The following is a 19,807-nucleotide window of genomic DNA, read 5'->3' on the forward strand; positions in this document are numbered from 1 at the left end:
CCAGATGGAGAGGGGAAGTCTGTCCCCGCTGACTGACGGCAGCTCTGGCCAATCGGCGCTCGGAGAGGCGGTGCGCCGGCCGCCGGGCCCTCGGCCGCAGCCAATCACAGGTTCCGGCAGGAACGAGCCTCCGCGCAGCTGCAATTTGGTTTGGGTGACTTCTAGCAGCGCGCGGTTAGAGGGACGTCGACTCGGGCCACTGGCGGCTCGAGGCGACAACCCGCCCCCCGCGAAGCCTTGACACTAGGCCCAGTGAAGGGGCGCACGGGCGGTGGGTGGGGCCGGGAGACCGGGTGAGCCGCCAGCCGGTCGAGGAGGGGTGCGCGTGCCTTGTGGCAAGGGGGCAGCCGCTGCGACAACTAGGAAACCGACAACGAGTGCCAACACTTCCTGGGCACAAGAGCTTGAAAGGCATCCGGTTTCACTGCTGTCCTTTGGAAAACTCACAGTGCAATGTGCTTCGTGACTGAACAGGCAACTTGCGATCCCTTGGGAACGTCGATTCATTCATTTGACGAGTATTTCTGTGGTCTTGGAGGACCTTCTGTATGCCAGACACCGTGCTAGGCGTTGGCGCTGCAGTCCTGACACAAATACACCTGGCTTCTGCCTTCACAGAACTTACAGTCTAAAGAGGGAAAGCGAGAAAGCAAACAGGTAAACAAACAAGACAAGAATCACGTCGGGGACGGAAATAGGACAAAGTGTGGACACAGAGAATAAGAGGAGGTTGGCATCAGATGGGGGGGCGGGTGTTGTTTTGGAGAACTTCATAGGATGCCATTTAAACGGAGACTTGAAGAGTGGCAAGAAAACCAGTCAGTCAGCCAAGGGACCTGAAAAGCAGTGATTGTTCTGGGTGGAGAGGACAAAGGTCCTGAGGTGGGACAGTGACATTTTGGAAGGATAGAAAATAGGCCAGTAAGGCTCTAGCACCGAGGGAGGGGGAGCGCCGCATGACAGGAGGCGGGTGAGGCAGACAGAGGTCAACCATGCGGGCAAGTGTGGAGTTGGCATTATGCCTTAAACGTAAGGGGACTCTACTGAGGCATTTTTTAAGAAAGGAAATAAGAGGATCTAGTTTAGACTTTCATCACTTTGGTTAATGTGTAGAGAACAGGAAGAACTGGCTATGGGGAAACTGGTGAGGGGACCATCTCAGGTGAGACTGGGGGTGGGACATGACCTGGCTTAAGTCGTGGTACCACTGACAGTGGACATGGCGGTATCATTGAAGGTAGAGAAGAGCCAGGAGATTGGAGATTTTAAAGGGAAGTTATTAGCTTGTTTTGACATATCAGGTATCTTGCTCCTGGGACAACTGTTCTGAGTGCAGTTCATTGAATACTCTATTTAGAGAGTGATTCTCACATTGATGGCCCGCAGATTCTGGTAATGACACTGAGAGTTTTTATGCTGGTTGAAATTCAATTTTCGTCGGCTTCCTGGAATTTTCCTTCTCTCATTAACTTTCTATTGAAGCATAATATATATACAGAAAAGTACACACATTCCAAGCTGCACACACAGCTCAATGAATTTTCACAATCCAAACACATCTTTGTATCCAACACAGATCAAGAAACAAAACATTAAAAGAAAGAAAAAAAGAAAGAAAGAAAGAAAACATTATTCACACCCAGGAACCCCATTATACTGCCTTTCAGTCATTGCCTATCCTGACAGTCAACAACATAAACTCTGTTTTGCCTGTCTTTGTCCTTGACATATCTAAAATCATAAAGTATGCATTCTTTTGTGTTTGGCTTCTTTTTTTTATTATTTACTTATGATAGTCACAGAGAGAGAGAGAGAGACAGAGACACAGGCAGAGGGAGAAGCAGGCTCCATGCACCGGGAGCCCGATGTGGGATTCGATCCTGGGTCTCCAGGATTGCGCCCTGGGCCAAAGGCACGCCCCGAACCGCTGCGCCACCCAGGGATCCTGTGTTTGGCTCCTTTACTTTATACTTATGCGGTTATTCCATACTGTTGCATGTAGTTGTAGATCATTCATTTGATTCCATTCTGTGAATATACCATAATTTATTACTTCCTTCTTTTGATAGATGTTAGGGTACTTTCCACTTTGGAGCTATGACAGATAGTGCTACTATTGTACATTCTAGTACATGCCTTGGCCTTTAATGTGATGGAGTATTTTGGCGGCTGAGGTTTAAATACGAATTATTTTTTATTGTTGATCAATAATGTAGTACCATGTATTGCAATATTTCAGACATTTGGACCAGATAATGAAGGACTTTGCTCTCACAAATGTGAACACTTTTGGCAACAACAAGTACTGTTGATGTGGGAAATTTTAAGTTTGGAAATCTAAAACATTTTGAATTATGCTTGGCATTGTGAGCTTCTCTTTAAGTTCTTGTAAATTGCATGTCTAGCATTTGAGAGCATCATGACTATGTTATATCCTTTTACTCTAATGGACTAAAACCCACAGTCATGTGATAAATAAGATCTGGTTGGCTGCCCTGAAGAATATGCATTTGTTTGATGTTATGGCAGTCCTTGGAATTACATTTGAAAACTACGCCACTGGGGCACCTGGGCAGCTCATCAGCGAATCGAATCGTTTGCCTTCCTCTCAGGTCTTGAGCTTGGGCTCTGCATCCCACTCCCTGGTGTGGGGAGTCTGCTTCTCCCTCTCCTTTTGCCTCTCCCCCTGTTTGTGCACATTCTCTCTCCTCTTAGATAGGTAGATAGATAGATAGATAGATAGATAGATAGATAGATAGATAAAAAGAAAACCATACATATCTTAGCACAGGTGATAACAACACCAAAAGTTTACTTCTTTTGAATTATATACCTGGGCCGTTTGAATCTCTGAAGTTAAATGCAGTACAAATGTACATGTACTCAGCACAAGGGATCATTCCATAATGTCCAAAGAATCAAGTGGACACAAGACTCCACACCTTCATCAAGTTGAGCTCCTCTACATTTCACTCTTTATTTTTAAGGAATTCAACTGTTTGATAGTTGTGACTATCAGGAAATTATGCCCAAGACAGGTCATGAGACTTTGGGCAAGTGGGTGGCATGGGAGCTTATAAAATATTAAGTGAGGATATATGAGTCTTGAGTAAACCATTTGAGATTTAGTCTAATAAACCACCAACACAGAACTGTTAAAAGGTAAAAGGAGGCAAATTAGACATTTTTTTAAGAGTTTATTTGAACAAAAATCAGTTGGAATTGGGCAGCCCCAAACCAGAAGTAGTTAGGAGTGCTCCATGGACAGGAGTTAGAGGCCAGGTTTTATAGCTAAGCAAAACAATTATCTGGCTCTAGCTTAAATAGCTCCTTTATTTGGGAAAGTCTGATTTGCTGTTTGTGATTGGTTGTCCTTAGTTTTTTATTTCTTAACTTTCAGGTGATACAGACTTAGGTTTTGATTTGCTAGAGTAACTAAGGCATTAAAGCCACCTCAGAAATAAAAAACACAACCATTTATTTTTCTTGGTAATTTGTCTTTTGTCAGTTTAATTTTCAGGTCCCAGCCAGAGAACCGAGGAGAGAAGAAGGAAAACATTTTTTCTTCTACTTTAGAATCAGCAATTTTCCAGGTATCTGTATGCTTCTTTTGGCCTCCTGCCTAAATAGGGGCTTGGAATACTAGGATGTATTTTTCCACAGTTTAGCTTATTCTACCCAGAATTGCCAGCACTGATGTCCTTTCTCTGTGTCACCAGAATAACTTCCAAAACACTGGCGCAAAGAATTTTTTAAAAGATTTATTTTATTTATTATTAAAGAGTGGGGAGGGGCAGAAGGAGAGGAAGCCAGAGAATCATAAACAGACTCCCTGCTGAGCATGGAGCCCCACTGGCAGGGCTGGATCTCATTGATTGAGCCACCCAGGTGCCCTGACACAAAGAATTTTTATTTTTATTTTTTTTTTTAAGATTTCATTTATTTATTCATGAGAGACACAGAAAGAGAGAGAGAGAGAGAGGCAGAGACACAGGCAGAGGAAGAAGCAGGCTCCATGCAGGGAGCCTGACGTGGGACTCGATCCTGCGTCTCCAGGATCATGCCCTGGACTGAAGGTGGCACTAAACCACTGAGCCACCCGGGCTGCCCACAAAGAATTTTTTTTTCTTTCTTTCTTTTTTTTTTTTTGTTTCACAAAGAATTTTTAAATCTTGTCCTTGTACCCAATTAAAACCTGCAACAATGATTTTACTTTAGAACATAATTGTTGCTTTTTCTCCCCCATGTATAATTTACTTCCACAAATACAGAATAAATGAGCTTCATCTAGAACCAGTGGTATAAAGATTTGAATTATCTTTCCATTTCCACCTCTGACTTTTCTATTTGACTGTATTTAATTTCACCATGCATCATTTTTATATAGGGCCATTATGAGTAAAACTATATAAATGTAGGAAAGGTTACCAAAAAATTGGACTTAATTACTTAAATCACAAAAGCTCAGAATCGAGGAAATGAAATCTGGTAGTTTATTAAGCACCATTTGCCAAATATTTCCCCACTCTCCATCACCTAGGCAACTTCTGGCCCCTTTGTGGGTGGTGCTACAAGAAGGAGAGGTACCTGTGACCAGTTCAGGTCAATTAATTTGTAAGCAGGTTTTCTGAGTTGGAGCATTTAATGTTCCTCTGCAAGACCCTCCAGGGCCCACTTCTGTCTGCCATTGCAACCAACAGTGTTCTAGATCATATCCTCTCCATCAATCTGGATACCTGAGTGACTATGAAGAACAGAATTCTGTTCCGTGATGGCCATGTATCATGAGCGAGAAACAAAGATTCATCATTTTTAGCCACTCATATTGTTTGTTACTGCATCTTGAGCTATTTGAACCTAGCATATCCTGACTGATACAGATAGTAGTTCCAACTTAAAATCACTTGGTTGGGGCACCTGGCTGGCTCAGTACGAAGAGTATGTGACTCTTGATCTTGTGATCATGAGTTAAAGCCCATGTCAGGTATAGAGATTACTTATATAAATAAAACCTTTTAAAAAATAAAATAAATAAAATCATTTGATTGAGTGTTCCTTGGGGCACATTTAGTGAAAGAGAAATTTTTGTTCATTTTTTTTTTAAGATTCTATTTATTATTCATGAGAGACACACACACAGAGAGAGAGGCAGAGACACAGACAGAGGGAGAAGCAGGCTCCATGCAGGGAGCCCGATGTGGGACTTGATCCCAGGACTCCAGGATCATGCCCTGGGCTGAAGGCAGGCACTAAACCACTGAGCCACCCAGGGATCCCTCATTCTTTTCAATAACTTTTTGTTAAGCCCCTGCTATGCATCAAGTACCATGTATGTTAGGCCTTGGGTTTATATATAGCAATGAATGAACAGTATAAACATGGTCTCTGCTCTTATGAAAATTGGAAGGTGGGAGAGTAAACAGTATGCATGTATCTAAGTATTATGAATGCTATAATTAGAAAAGTATGGGGCACCTGGGTGTCTCATTTGGTTAAAGATCCAACTCTTGATTTCCAGTTCAGGTTTTGATCTCGGGGTTGTGAATTAAGCCTCACAATAGGCTGGGAGTGGAGCCTACTTAAACAGAAAAACTACAGCATTCTCTAAATATTATCCTAGGAGTCTTGTGGCTTATCTGTCTCTTTCTGTCTCTGTCTCTCTTTTAAGTTAGGGATTATTCAGTTGCTATTATACAAGTCTACCTAGAAAGAAAAAAACAAATGGTTAACTGTTGAGAGGTATCTTGGAATCAAATAAAATGTGCCTTGCATGGGTCTTGAACCTAGACTCTAACATTGCTTTTGACCAGTGTGTGGCCTCAGATAAGTAACTAACTTCACTGTGCCCCTGTTTCATCAGATATAAAATAGCACTAAAGATAACCTGCCTTGGCCAATTTACATAATTCCTGCAAGAATTCAATTAGGTAAGAGAACATAAGTGTCCCATAAAAATAAACAGTGTTATTACTCTGTAGAGTTTACAGTACATTGGAGGAGACTATAAACAGCCAATCTAAAAAAATAATGAAAATATTTGATTCCCCTACACAGCAACATATAATAAATTAATATGGCACCCATCTAGCTGTGGGAAATGGTACAGATTAACAGAGTGAAAATTATACCTTCAAGAATCTAAAACTCAGTGGTTATTGCTGAGTAATATCTGCAAATGTACTGTAATTAGGATATGGCTGAAACAGGCCAAAACTTCCCTTGTAATCTTCATAAAAAACATTTAAAAAAAACATTCAATACATTTCTTGTGAGTGGAATGAAGTGAACTTACAAATGACTAGATTTATACAGGTGGATAAGCAGAAAAACGCATGCAGCATTAAGAAAAACTGCCATTGTCTTCAAAATCTGTAATTTCAAAAGTGCGTATGCTTATAACCTATTAGAAATGATATCTAATTTCTGAAACTCATTCCTCTTTTCTGAGTCTCATTTAGATTAAAGTTCAGAATCTGATGGTAACATTGTAAGAGATGATGAAAAGCACACTTGTCACTGGTTGTGAGGCAACCAAAAGCATAAGTTATTGGCATGTACAAACACACCTCCTTATTTTGTACAGAGTGGGTGTAGGTGCTGAACTGCTCTTCTATTGGTCAGTTTCTCTACCAATAGCAGAAAATAAAGTATTCTTTTTCAGCTAATTAGCATACCCTGGGAAAGTACCCAACTGCATTTCTTTCCCTGGCAGTGTTAAATATAGACTTTAAAACCAGCCTTAGCATTTACCATTTAAAAGTTACTTTGGCTTTAGGCACTCTAGATTTTACGTATAAAAATGCTCCAGGAAAAGTTTTTAAAACTCAAATAAACTATAGCATATAATGGTTAATGCTATAGAAAGAAAGCAAAAAAAACATCTGTGTTCTTGAAGATGCTTCCATATAAAGAAAATAGGAATTCACACTCCTCCTCCCAGGTTGAAACTAGGAAAGATTTCCAGAGGTCACAAAGGACAACAAAAATGACTTTCCCTATTGCCATCCTACCTTCACATAGACCAGGGAACATGCAGGAAGCTGGGACCTGGGAGGTGAGCAGAATTACAGCAAAAAAAAAAAAAAAAAAAAAAGGAAGGGGACCAAGAGAGGGACACCAGCCTGCTCACTTGAGGGACCACCATATGGCCTAAAATGTGACCCGATGAGAACAGTAGGGAAGTAGATGCTTAACATTCTCTGGTGACGAACTGCATAATGCAAGGTCACAAGATATTTTCTACCTGCTGTCTCTTTCCCTGGTTTCTCCCTCCTCCTGACTCATCCTACACATTGATGCATGTTTTCATCTTACTGCGCCGTTTTCACAAAGCTTCAGTAGCTCTCCATTTCCAATGGGGGAAAGAAATCCTGAGCTTCCAAGGCTGGTATTCAGACTCTCCCCTGAGCTGCTCCTGTCCTTCTCCAACCTTATGAGCCACCACCTTCCTAAGTGGACCCTTATTCCAGCCAAACACATCATTTTCTAAACCTGCCATGAGCATGCTTGCCTTCTTACTTCCTTGCCTTTTTACAAGGCGCAAACCTTTATTTTCTCCTCTTCATTGTCTCAAATCTTCAGAAGTAGGAGAATTAAAGTGAAAGGTTGCCATGTGATTACTCTCACTGAAGAACCAACATAGAGGATCACTTCAGGCTACAAACACAGATCATCACCGCTAATCCTATTAGGGTTCTCCAGAAAAACAGGACCAATAATGTGTGTGTGTGTGCACGCGGGTGCACGGGGGGGGGGGGGGGGGGGGAGGTGGGGGGGGTGGGGAGGGAGAGACAGATTGAAGTTTAAGAAATTGGCTTACATGATGTGAGGGCTGGTAAGTCCAAATCTGAAGGGAGGGAACAGACCATGGATATATTTGAAGGAAAAGTATTCAGGGCAGAGGAAAGAGTAAGCCTGAAGGTCCTGCGGCAGAGTGGCAGCCAGGAGACCCAGGGAAGAAATAATGTTGCAGCCCAAGACCCAAGGCAGTCTAGAGGCAGAATTCCTTCTTCCTGAGGGGATGTCAGTCTGTCTTTCCTAAGACCTTTAACTGATTAGATGAGGCCCCCTCCCCTACTATGGGGAGGAATCTGCTTTACTCAGAGTCCACCGATTTAAATATTAACCCCATCTAAAAATACTTTCACAGAACATCTAGACTGATGTTTGACTAAATATCTGGGTACCTTGGCCTAGTCCACCTGACACATAAAAATTGACCATCACACTAATCTGTACAAATGTTTATTCTGTCCAGGAACTGTTTTAAATGTTTTACACATATTAACTCACTTAATCTTAACAACTCTATGAGCTAGGGTTACTATTATCATCCCCATTTTACAGATAAGGCACACAGAGATTAAGTAACTTGCCTGCGATCATATAGATTATAAAGGACAGTGCTGGAACTTGAATCCTTGCAACATGGCTCCAAAGTTTATTCTTAACTGCTTTGCGATTTACTCTCAGGAAAAAGAAAGTGAAAGCTAAAATCATTGATACCTTATATGTTCTTCCCACTGTCCCCATAGACACCTTTGTTTCCCTGTCATAACATCTGTTAAATGTCAACTTTTACAGGAAACTTAGGTATGTCCACACAACCACCCTTTGAGGTAGGTAATATTATCCCTGTTTTACAGATGAGTAAATTTTGAGGCACAGAGAGGTTATTGACTTGCCCTAGGCCACACAATATTGAGTGGAATAGCAGGCATTTGAACCCAGGACTCTCAAACTTCGGAGCATGGCCCCTCCCCACACTGTATGTCTGTACATACTTTATCGATGTGTTAAATATGTTCCTACTCATCTGCTTTGAAAACTTTAAATTATTTTAACAAAAATTAGCTTTGCAAATTACTTAACAAAAATTACTTTTCTGTCTTGATGTGTTCTACAAGTGAAATACACTGTATGTATGAGCATAAATCTCTGACTACTTCATGAGTCAGGAAAGAATATAGATTACAGCTAAAATAAATGGAAAGAAAAGGGAAAAAAAGAGCATTTTCTGTTTCATCATCAACTGGGAGCCTCCCAGGTTTAGAGAAAGTACAATGGGAGAGAGAACACATCGTTCTGAAGCACTGACTGGGGGAGAAAATGAGCAGTTAAAGTAGAATATAAATTGAACTTAAGGGGTGAATTTACCTAAGACTAGCCAGCTGGCAAGAGCTTGGATTGGGAAGGAAATTATAAAACAGAAATCACCCATTTTGCAATATTGGCTCACTATACTGGAATGAATTAAATTTACTTTCGATCTGCTTTTAAGTAACTGATTTAGAAAGTTTTATTCCAAAAGAAGGCTTGATTTCCTAACAGGGCCCATGAGAAGGCAAAGCAACCTGCAGGTTTACTGTAGATAAGGATCATAATAGAGTATTGCTGCCACCCGGGGACCTTTCACCTCCTTCTAAACTCACTCACTAAATGGAGAGCTTGGAGGCAAAAGACCCAGAAGTCTTTTTGGCTGACCGGCAGTCAAGGTGATCAAAGAATTGTGGAGCTGGGAGGTATCTTTAAATTTATTTCCTTGTCTTCCTCTCCCCTTCATTTTTCAGAGAATTAAATGTAGACTCTGAGAGGTGATAGGATTTACCCAAAACCACAGAGCTGGCAACCACAGACTGGGAGTAATTGTAGGCCAAATGTCCAGCATCCCAGTCAAGTGCTAATTGCATCTCTTCATACCCTATGGGGCAATCATAACTCCTAAGAACAGACAACAAAGCCAGAGATTCTATGCAGGATATTCAATTGGTAGAAAGGGTTTGCAAAATTAGATGTATTTCTTTTACAATACCTGTAGGAAAGACACCAAGACTGTAGGTAGAATTGACTCTGAGCAATATTGTGAAGTCAGTAAAGTATAAATTCAGTGGCCTCATACTTGGCTCATCTGAGAAGCTGTATAATACAGCAGTGGAGAACAAAACTTGAGAGATAGCCAGCCTGTTTCAATTCTGGCTCTACCATTTATGAGCTGTGACCTTGGGCTAGTTTCTTAACTTTCCTGTGCTGTTTCCTTGCATGTAAAAGTTGCTGGTCGTATTTCTCAAATCATACCTTTTGGGGGCATTACATAAAGTAACCTGTGTGAAGTATCTAGAGTCATTCCTGGCTTTAGACAACCCAGTAACCATGAGGAATTTTTATCATTTGCTACCATTGCCTACAACACCTTATGTTGTTGCTCTAGGCTCACTTGTCTCTAGCAATGCCCCCTGCTCACAAAATGTCTCTGTTCTTCCTCCTCTTCTCTATTGCAACTCTCTCTCCTTATTTGTTCAGTAAATGGCTGTCTGCTCATTCAAATAGTACTTACTTAGTGCATCCCATGATGTACCAGAAACTGTTCTGAGAGCTGAAGATATAGCAGTCAGCAAAACAGACAAAATTTCTGTCCTTGTGGAACATACACTCTAGAGAAAGGAATATAGAACAAAATAGATAAATATATTCTTTGCTTTCTGTAACAATGAATGGTCTGTAGAAAAATAACAGTGGATAATGGGATAGAGCAGGGGAAATATGCTATTTGAGGTGAGGAAGCCAGGGAAAATCTTTTAGCGTTAGGGGTGCTCAGGGGCCGAGACCATAATAGAAGGGAGGGAATGGACCATGCATATCTTTGAAGAAAGAGTACTCCAGACAGAGGAAAGGACAAGACAAGCATAAAGGGCCTACAGCTGGGTGGCAAGGAAGCCAACATGACAGAAGCATAGTTAATGAGTGAAACTAAGCAGAAATGTGGCTGGAGAAAGACTGGCATCTGTAAGGCATTCTACACTGAGATAAGAAATTTGGATGTTAATCTCATGGTTGGGAAGACCCAGGGAAAGAGAGCAGACGAGTGTCAGGAACAGATTTATGACTGAGAGGGGTCACTCATGTTGCTGCGCAGAGAATAAACTGCAGGGAGGTCAGAAGTAGCAACAAAGGGACTAAGTAGAAAATTCTCCAGGTGGAATTGAAGAAGAATCAAGAGTTTTACTTTGAGGGAGTTAAATTTGTGATGCCTAGTCAACATACAATGAAGATTTTGCGCAGGCACTTACATACATTCATCTGTTGTTCTAGGGAGACATCAAGTTGAGAGACATCATTCTTGGAGTCACCATCGTGTGCATGGGACTTAAAGCCGTGAGGATGAGATCACCTAAGAAGTAAGTAAGGATGAAGAAGAGAGGAGGCTGGAGGCCAAGGCACTGGGATTTTGCAGAATGTAGGAGTTGGGAAAAGGAAGATGATTGAGCAATGAGACAAAGAAAGAATAGCAATGAGGTAGGAGGAAAACCCATAGAAAATGAGAGAAGGGCAATACAGAGAATTTCAAGCAGGAAGGTGTAGCAGCTGTTTCAAATGTAGTTAGAGATTGAGTGAAATGAGGCCTATGAAATGCAACAATAAATAATACATACGTCTAAACCCAAAGTCAAGAGACAGGGAAATATACTCAGCATCGGACAAGTGTGTGAACAACTAGGGTGTATATTATCTGAATTTTAATTACCTAAAATGTAGGTGGCTCTTTAGTTGTTAGTGGCTTCTGACATTTTAAATCTGTTTTCTAGTTCCCAACCAATTCTATCTTTATGATAGCTTATCTCCAATTCTTCCCTTCCTGTACTCACATGCTGTTGCCCTATCAAGGGTAGAGTCTATTTCTGCACACCCTTGAATCTGGGCTGGCCTGTGACTGCATTAACCACTAAAATACAGGGAAGCAACATTGTCTCAATTTCTAGCCTTTCAGAAGACTGGTGGCTTGCATGTCCTGCCTCTTGGAAGCCTGCCACCATGTAAGAAGTACATCTACCCCAGCACTGCTCTGCTGCAAGAAAAGCACTGCTCTGCTGCAAGAAAACAAGTTTTTGACATGTCTTGCAGACCACTGATCACTTTCATATGTTTTATAAAGTTTTATTCTGCATTTTCAATTTTTTAAGATGGTAGGCACAAGAGTTTGTTTATTCTTTCATCAGCTGATAGACATTTAGATTAGGACATTTTTGGTTATTATGAAGAATGCTGCTATGAATATTCATGTACAAGTTTTTGTATGGATTCGTGTTTTCATTACTTTGGGTATATACCTACAAGTCAAAGTGCTAGGCCATATGGTAGCTACTACATATCTTTGAATCTCTTTTCCTAAAAGAATAATTTTTTTTAAAATCTGAATCTGTGGCATGAAATTTAGAGGGCCAGACTTCTATGGAAAATGCAAGTCATCTCTTTAAAATACAGCATGTGGGAAGAATTACAAACATAGTAGTACACGACTGGAAAGCTCAAACCTATCCAGAAAACCTCTCATATAAAGCAGAAAATAAAACAGAAAGGAAGCTAGGAATAGAAAATGTGTTGAGTAAATGGAAATGATGCTATGTACTTATTCCTGGCTCCTACACTGACCATCTTCACTCTCCCCAGGGCAGCTCTGCTCTGCCCCCCTGACCTCTACTGGTGGCAGTTCAGGGGACCACTCTCTCTCATCCTGTTTGTCTCTGGTTACTCCGCAGTGCATTAGGGGAGTCTCCCCTGACTACCTACCTAAAATAGCTCTCCCTCTGCTCTACCCCTTGCCTATCCCCATCTTTATAACACATATCAGCACCTCAGAAGTTTAACCATTAATTCCTCAGACTGTCAACTCCATGGGAGGTGGATTTTTGTTTCAACTGTAGTATTCCCTGGGATAGAGCTCCCTGCTCAGTAGGGAGCCTGCTTCACCCTCTCTCTGGCTTATTCTCTCTCTCTCTCTCTCTCTCTCTCAAATAAATTAGTAAAATCTTAAAAAAAAAAAAAGAAAAGAAAGAAAGAAAAAGAAGAAGAACTAAAAATTATCTAAGTACTTCTATTCTCACTTTGTGGCATGGTTTCTGCTTCTTTCCCCTTCAGCTATTTCGGCATTTTATACACATCAGCGTTTGCTGTTCTCAATTCTATTTCACACACTGGGTGGCACAGCATAGTGTGACTGATGTAAAAATCTCAGATCTACTGAAGACTTAATGGTTAATGCAGAAAGAACTCAGCCTGATTAGTTCTAGGGGAGCGCCTTTAAAATTCTACATTTTTAGGGCAGGTATCAACAAGCTTTCCCCTCCAGGTTTTCATCTGACCACTGGTCTCCTTGACCTGTTCTTAAAGCCTTTTTTCTCAGCTCTCTTCATTTCTTTCACATTTACCTTCACTTTTTTTTATCTTCTGCCCCAATTAAAACTCAAGCGCTGATGCAGACAGCTGCAGCAGGAGATGTCTTTACCTTGTGTCACGTTCCTACCTTCAGTTCTATTGAGCAAATGTTTGTGGAGCCACTCCTGTGCCGGCCACTTGCTAAGCCTTGGAGACCCTTCTGCTTCTAGTATTCCACAGTTTTAGCAGTCACTATTCCACTCATTTATGTCATGACTGTGAGCTTCTTGAAGTTTCTCTACACTTAGAATAGCTTGTACTAATTATTGTTAGTGTGGGAAATGAATAACATTGAGTTGATAATCAACCTGGAATTTTTCATTTTTATTTTTTAAGATTTACTTATTTATTCATGAGAGGCACAGAGAAAGGGGCAGGGACATAGGCAGAGGGAGAAGCAGGCTCCCTGTGGGGAGCCCGATGTGGGGCTTGATCCCAGATCCCCGGATCATGCCCTCAGCTGGAGGCAGACACTCAACCACTGAGCCACCCAGGCATCCCTTTCTTTTCTTTCTTCTACTCCTTTTCAGTCCAATCTATGTCTGTGATACAATAAGAGATATATATTTGGTCTTTGTCCCCAGTTCCTGAAACAGACCTCCTACATCCCTTAGAATTTCCTGAGTAACAGAAGTCACCTCTTTTGTCTAATGAAATGACTTGGGGTGGGCCCCTCAATAGCTTCAGACCAAGACTTGCTATGATAGTTGGAACTTTCAATCCCACTTCCAATCCCCAGGGCGGGGAGAGAGGCTGGAGATTGATGACCAGCCATTGACCTATGGCCAATGATGTAATCAATCATGCCTAGATAATGAAGCCTCCATAAAACCCCCAAAAGTTGGAGTTTGAAGTTTCCAGATTGATGAATACATGGAGATCAGGAAGAGTGGTATGCTCCGAAGAGCAATGGAAGCTCCATGCCCTTTCCTCACACTTTGCCCTATGCATCTCTGCTATCTGGCTCTTCCTGAGTTATAGCCTTTAAAATTTTTTAAATTTTATTTGAATTCAAGTAATTAACATATAATGCATCATTGGTTTCAGAGGTAGTGATTGATCAGTCTTATATTACACTCGCTGCTCATTACATCATGTGCCCTCCTTAATGTCCATCACCCAGTTATCCCATCCCCCTCCTCCCTTCCCCTGCAGCAACCCTCAGTTTGTTCCCCATGATTAAGAGTCTCTTATGGTTTGTCTTCTTCTCTGATTTCACCTTGTTTTATTTTTTCCTCTCTTCCCCTATGATCCTCTGTTTTGTTTCTTAAATTCCACATATGAGTGAGATCATAAAAGTTACATCCTTTTATTATAAACCAGTAATCTAGTATGCAAAATGTTTCTCTGAGTTCTGTGAGCTGCTCTAGCCAATTAACTGAGCCTGAAGAAGGGGTAGTTAGAACCTCCCAGTTAGGGGCACTTGAGTAGCTCTGTCAGTTAAGTGTTCAACTCTTGATTTCAGCTCAGCTGTCATGAGCTCAGGATTTCAAGATGGAGCTCCGAGTGGGAATTTATGCTGAGCACAGAGTCTGCTTGAGATTCTCTCTTTCCCCGTCTCCCTCTGCCCCCTACCCAGCCCCAACCCTCTCTCTCTCTCTCAAATAAATAAATGAAATCTTAAAAAAAAAAAAAACAAACCTGCCATCTGTAACTGATTGGTCAGAAGCACAGGGGACAAGCTAAAATGACTTATGGGACTGAGTCTTTAACCTGTGGGGTCTGTGCTAACTCTGGGTGGTTCATATCAGAATTGAATTGAATTATAGGACATCTGCTTGGTACCCAGAGGGTTGGAGAATTCATTGGTATGAGGGGAAAATCCACACATTTGATGTCAGAAGAGTTGTGAGAAAAAATTCACAGATTACCACAGAAATGTGAGTAGTGTAGCAGCTATTACGTTTTTGACATTGAAGCTAAGCTAGGAGACAATTAGCCCAAGAAAATATTTTTTTTCTTTTTTTTTAAAGACTTATTTTTTTAATAAGTCTTTTTTACATTTTATTTATTTATAATAGTCACACAGAGAGAGAGAGAGGCAGAGACACAGGCAGAGGGAGAAGCAGGCTCCATGCACCGGGAGCCCGATGTGGGATTCGATCCCGGGTCTCTAGGATCGTGCCCTGGGCCAAAAGCAGGTGCTAAACCACTGCGCCACCCAGGGATCCCCCAAGAAAATATTTTAAATCACAAATTTCATAAAAGACTTTTATTCAAAATATATTTTTAAAAAACTCTTATAACTCAATTATTAAAAAAAAACAATTATAAACGGGCAAAAGATCTGAATAGACATTCCCCCAAAGAAGATATATAGATCACCCATAAATATCACATCATGAAAAGATGCCCAACACCATTGGTCATTGAGAAAATTCAAATCATGGTGCCTGGATAGCACAGTCAGTTAAGCATCTGACTCTTGGTTTCAGCTCAGGTCATGATTTCAGGGTTGTGAGATTGAGCCCTGTATTGGGCTCCCCACTCAGTGTGGAGTCTGCTTAAGACTCTCTCCCTCTCCTTCTGTCCCTTCTCCATCCCCATACTCATGCTCTCTTTGTCTCTCTCTCTCTCAAATTAATAAATAATCTTAAAGGGAAAAATTCAAATCAAAACCACCATAAGATACCACTTCACACCCACTAGGATGGCTATAATTAACAAAATGGACAATAGCAGGTGTAGACAAGGATATGGAGAAATTGGAATCTTAGTACATTGCTGGTGGGAATATAAAATTATACAGTCACTATAGAAAACAATTTGGCAGTCACTCAAAATATTGAATATAGAGTTACCGTTCCTAGCTTTTAGGTATATACCCAAAAGAACTTAAAACATATCCATACAAAAGTATGTACATGAATGTACATAGTAGCATTCTTTATAACAATCAGGAGGTGAAAACAACCCAAAATCCATCAACTGATGAATGGATAAAGAAAATATGATACCTCTATACAATGGAGTATTATTCAGCAATAGAAAGGAATGAGTAAAAAAAAAAAAAAAAAAAAAAAGAAAGGAATGAGTACAGATATGTGCTCCTACATGGATGAACCTCAAAAACATAATAATACGTGAAAGAAGCCAATCTCAAAAGACCACATATTGTGTGATTCCATTTATATGAAATGTCTAGAATACACAAATCTACAGAGATATGAAGATTCATGGTTTCCTAGGGCTCTGGAGTGTGGGAGTTTTGGAAACAACGGAGAATACATGTTAATGGGCGTAGGGGTTCTTTCTGAGGTGATAAAAACGTTCTAAAATTAGAGGCGCCTGAGTGGCTCAGTCAGGTAGGAACCTAACTCTTGATTTTGGCTCCGGTCATGATCTCAGGGTCGCGAGATCAAGCCCTGCCTCAGGCTCCACACTCAGTGGGAAATCTGCTTAAGATTCTCTCCCTCTCTGGGCACCCGGGTGGCTCAGTGGTTGAGCATCTGCCTTCAGCTCAGTTGGTGATCCCAGCTCCTGGGATGGAGTCCATCTCATTGGGCTCCCCGCAGGGAGCCTGCTTCTCCTTCTGCCTATGTCTCTGCCTCTCTCTGTGTGTCTCTCATGAATAAATAGATAAAATCTTTTTTTTGTAAAGAGTATAGGTAACTTCTGACATATTTCCTAATAAACATTTGCTATACATTTTTTTTATTTAATTTTTTTAGAAAGAGAAGGGGCAGAGGGAAAGAGAGAATCCTAAGCAGGCTCCACACCCAGTGCAGAACCCAACTTGGGGCTCAATCTCAAAACTCCAAGATCATGACCTGAGCTGAAATCAAGAGATCATGACCTGGATGCTTAACTGACTGATCCACCCAGGTGCCCTGCTATACACATTTTTTTTTAATGTTGTAAAATTGGTTTTACTGATGGTTGCACAGTTCTGTTAATATGCTAAAAACCATTGAATTGTGCACTTTACATGGGTGAATTATATGGTCTGTGAATTATATCTCAGTAAAGCTGTTAAAAAATGATATTGCTTTAACACAGGGAACAGAACAAATGTGCAGAGAAACCTGAAACAACAAGATCAATCTGACCCTTCTCAGCATATCAACTTCACTATGGGTTAGTTATATAAACATGAATCAATAGTAATCTGAGAAAAGCAAACAAAAACATTCACAAGGATATCACTTTATACCTTTCAGGCTAACAAAAAATCAGAAATTTGAATCTTGCCAAGGGTTGGAAGAAATGTTGGGGGAAAGGAACATACTATTCTCTACTACTGGTGGGCATCTACCTGATGCAGCCATTCTGGAGAGTAATGTGACATCATTTAATCTAATGAAGCATGTATATATCTGTGACCCAGAAATTCTGCTCCTAGTAAATATTCCAAATAATTTTCACACAGGTTATATGGTAACCCAGGCAAAGTTGTTTGCTGTGTACAGCCAAAGATGGAAGGGAGTTGAGTTTACATGGGTGCTCATCCCTGTGAGAGTAGACGGATAAGATGTGATGCACATACTGAAGTCTACAGCTTCTCTGAGTAGTATCAGCTTAGATGCAGGCAAAGCTGTAACTCTTATATACATAGAGCTGAGTGGAAAAATATAAACACCCTAAGGAGATATACGATGCAATCCTATTTCCATAAATAAAAATTTGCACACATAAAATACTTTGTGATAATGCATTCAAATAAAAAGCCCACTCCAATAAAAGCAGCAATTTGTCCTATACCTGCCATCTCCTCCTCCTGGGAGTTATAAGAGATCAGAATTTACTGAGCTAGAAAAGATGAAAAAATACATTGGTACAACTGTAAGAGAGGTTCCTGCCTTGCATAGGAGATTGTATCAGATGGCCTAAAGCTACACAAGCCAAGAGGACTCTGTCACTAAGATAACAGAGGTTGCAACATTAGGGACACGTCCTGAGATTATCTAGTTTTTTCACTATTTTAAGGATCAATAGCTGGCAGTGATTACTCCAAGACAGGATTTGAACCTTGGTTCTCTGAAATTCAGAATGGTTGTTTTTGCTCTAAATTGAGGTTGAATCATTGATTCCATAGTGGCTCTTGCTGTGCACCGTCCACCCCACCCCCCCGCCCACTTTCCCACCAGTGCAGCAATGTACCATAGCCTAGTTTCCTTAAAACAAATGTACCCCATTGGTCACCTCACAACCCCAGGTTTTGCATCATTGTGTCAACGACTCCTGGGATTCCCTCACAGACCTTTCTACCTAATGTTAAAGTGTGTTAGGCCAGGTACCATGCCAGACAAACTTAGTTTTATCCCTTGGCTTCACCTTTGTAGCTGATTGTTCTCCTCATTTTCCCACATAAATTTAAGTTTCTGTTTTCCCACAAAAATCAGGGATAATAATAAAATGTGACTTAGTATTTCCCATGAAACTACAAGCATACATATTACAGCTCAAATTATATCCTATTTATTATGCATATTCTTCTGTTAATTTTATTTTTACCCAATGTATATTATGGATAGCTTTCCATGTCAATATACATAGATAATAGCTGTCGTGCATGCGTGGGGGCAGAAGGTATACAGGAAATCTCTACTTTCTACTCAGTTTTGTGGTATACAGAAATCTATTCTAAAAATAATCTATCTTTTAAAAAATTAAAGTTGATTCAACAATATAATTGAATAATATAAAATGCATGTTATAGGGTTTCACAGTATGATCATTATTATGGAATCTATGATTGTAGACTGTATTAGCAACATTATTTTTGTATATAGAGACTGTATTAGCAACATTATTTTTGAATTTAAATAGGTACTCAGTGAGAAAAATCTTTTAAAAAAAGATTTATGTATTTATTTTAGAAAGAGAGAATGTGCAAGGGGAGGGGAGAGGGAAAGGGAGAGTGTCTCAAGCAGACTTCCCATTGTGTATGGAGCCCAGCCCCAAGCTTGATCTCACCATCCTGAGATCATGACCAGAGCCAAAATCAAGAGTCCTACATAACCAACAGAGCCACCCAGGTGTCCCAATAGACATTATCTTAATATAAACATTCAATAAATAATTCTAGATAATAGCTTTCCATGTCAATATATACTTAAGAGGCATTTTTTTAAATTTAAATTCAATTAGCCAACATACAGTACATCATTAGTCTCAGATGTAGTGCTCAATAATTTATCAGTTGCATATAACACCCAGTGCTCATCACATCAGGTGCTCTCCTTAATGCCCATCACCCAATTACCCCATCCCCCACCCATCCACCTCCCCTCCAGCAACCCTCATTTTGTTTCCTACAGTTAAGAGTCTCTCATGGTTTTTCTCCCCCTCTGATGACTTCCTGTTCAGTTTTCCCTCCCTTCCACTATGATCCTCTGTGCAGTTTCCTATAGGAAGGAGACATTACTTTTTAGAGTAGTTTTAGGTTGACAGCAAAACTGAGTGGAAAGTATAGAGTCCTCATATATATCAGGGCCCCCTCATACATGCACAGTCTCCCCCATTACCAACATCTCTCACTAGATAGCACATTTGTTTCAATTGATGAACCTGTACTGTCACTCAAAGTCCATGGTTTTACATTACTGTAGACTGTTGTCTACATTGGTGTTGTACATTCTATGTTTTGAAAAATACA

At 40.6% G+C, this 19,807-nt stretch overlaps 1 protein-coding gene and 1 pseudogene across 2 annotated transcripts in view; both read left to right on the forward strand.

The window, feature by feature from the left end:
- Positions 1–72: 72 nt before the first annotated feature.
- Positions 73–19,807, forward strand: part of HERC6 (HECT and RLD domain containing E3 ubiquitin protein ligase family member 6) — a 126,311-nt gene continuing 106,576 nt past the window's right edge. Inside the window, exons 1-3 of one of the 2 annotated variants that reach the window (XM_041757889.1) lie at positions 73–657; positions 3,509–3,593; positions 11,089–11,174. The gene's annotated coding sequence lies outside the window, so the exon portion shown is untranslated. The remainder of the gene's footprint in view (positions 658–3,508; positions 3,594–11,088; positions 11,175–19,807) is intronic. The other variant, XM_041757890.1, reaches the window with a different exon arrangement.
- Positions 1,220–19,807, forward strand: part of LOC121492673 — a 56,675-nt pseudogene continuing 38,087 nt past the window's right edge.

This window comes from Vulpes lagopus, chromosome 6 (assembly GCF_018345385.1).
Source record: "Vulpes lagopus strain Blue_001 chromosome 6, ASM1834538v1, whole genome shotgun sequence".
Taxonomy (NCBI): Eukaryota; Metazoa; Chordata; class Mammalia; order Carnivora; family Canidae; genus Vulpes; species Vulpes lagopus.